Source organism: Nerophis ophidion, linkage group LG09, assembly GCF_033978795.1.
Source record: "Nerophis ophidion isolate RoL-2023_Sa linkage group LG09, RoL_Noph_v1.0, whole genome shotgun sequence".
Lineage (NCBI taxonomy): Eukaryota > Metazoa > Chordata > Actinopteri > Syngnathiformes > Syngnathidae > Nerophis > Nerophis ophidion.
Window position 1 is genome coordinate 72,662,392 of NC_084619.1, and position 1,501 is coordinate 72,663,892.

At 35.1% G+C, this 1,501-nt stretch overlaps 1 protein-coding gene across 1 annotated transcript in view; it reads right to left on the reverse strand.

Moving 5' to 3' along the window:
• Positions 1-200: 200 nt before the first annotated feature.
• Positions 201-1,501, reverse strand: part of zcchc24 (zinc finger, CCHC domain containing 24) — a 134,756-nt gene continuing 133,455 nt past the window's right edge. The window contains exon 4 of the mRNA XM_061911757.1: positions 201-1,501. This exon is cut by the window's right edge and continues 3,013 nt beyond it. The gene's annotated coding sequence lies outside the window, so the exon portion shown is untranslated.

Here is a 1,501-nt window from a genome sequence, read left to right on the forward strand (position 1 = left end):
GGTTGGCAATTATGCCCCTTGATCACCCCCTGGAAGGTGAGGGGAGCAGTGGGCAGCAGCGGTGGCCGCGCCCGGGAATCATTTTTAGTTTATGTCCACAATACGTCATCAACAGTCAGTTTTCTGGCATTTGCGATGAAAGAAATGGACATTTGGCAACACAATGACGCATCCAAACAAAATGTACACCAACCAACAAGCAACTTTCAGTACGACTTTTATTCATCAAACTGGACAGCACTAAAGTATTTTCCTAACTAACAAAATAAGGCACATTTTGGAATGCCATTTCATGGACATGAAAAACAGACTCATTGATGTATATATATATATATATGTATATATATATATATATATATATATATATATATATTATACAAAACGCACATTTTAGTTGTTAAAACGCTAAATATACATTCAGTAAATATTCTGTAAATGTCGGTAATTAGAGAAAAAAAGTCTTTAAATAATACTTGTGTGTAAGATTGCACAAAAGAAGAACAGTTCCTGGGGAAAAGCAAACACATGCACATGCAAACTTGTCAGCTAGTTCTTTGTCACGTCACCAAGCTAATAGAGAACACTCCAACATCCCATAATAATAATAATAATAATAATAACAACAATAAAGTGGCCGCTCGAGGCGAGCTGCGTCTCACAGTTTTCACGTGCTCATACAGTTGCGAGGATATACTCTGCGTAACGTTCGTAGCGTGTTTGGGGAATTAGTAACAGGTTACCATGACGACGGAGAACCACATAATGTAATGGCTTAGAAGAGATTAAATATGTACCAGCTTTTTGTTTCTTTCGGAATATTTGACATCAATATTTTCTTCGTAGTGTTTGCATATTCTATACAAAAAGTCTTGTAAAAAAAAAAATACATAAATAGGGTAATCCTTCAGATTAATAAAAAGTAAAATAAGCAATAAGCCCTTCTTCTCTAACACAAGCGGAATAATATTTCTAGTATCTTTCAAAAAAATGATGGCCATCAAATATATACAGAAACAGTTCCTTCATTTGTAAATATTTGTTCTCGTCAGGGACACTTGGCGAGAAAGGTTTTTTTGTTTTTGTTGTTTTCTGCAAAACACACAGCGAATAGAAAAGTCAAGTATACGTCATTCAGGACAGAATAAAAGTGAAAGAATAATAGACTGTCGCCGGGCGGATTTTTGAACCACGTTAATCGCTTCAAAAAAAAAAAAAAAAATGAGAAAAAGCATCACTGGGACGAAAACGTGTTCCAAAGGTCACATCGAACGGAAGAAAAAAAAAGTGATGAGCAACGCAACATTGCATTGTGGGAAATGTAGGCGTCGCCCTTTTGGCTTCAATATACAGGCGGGTTACAAAGCAATATGTCACATTGGTAAGGAATTCATTTCATTCTTACAATACGCCAAAACTTGATAAAAAAAATGTTCAAAATAAAAGTTAAACACAAGCGTGGCGAAGTATTAAAACAAAAGAAACATTTTTATGGTAACTTATT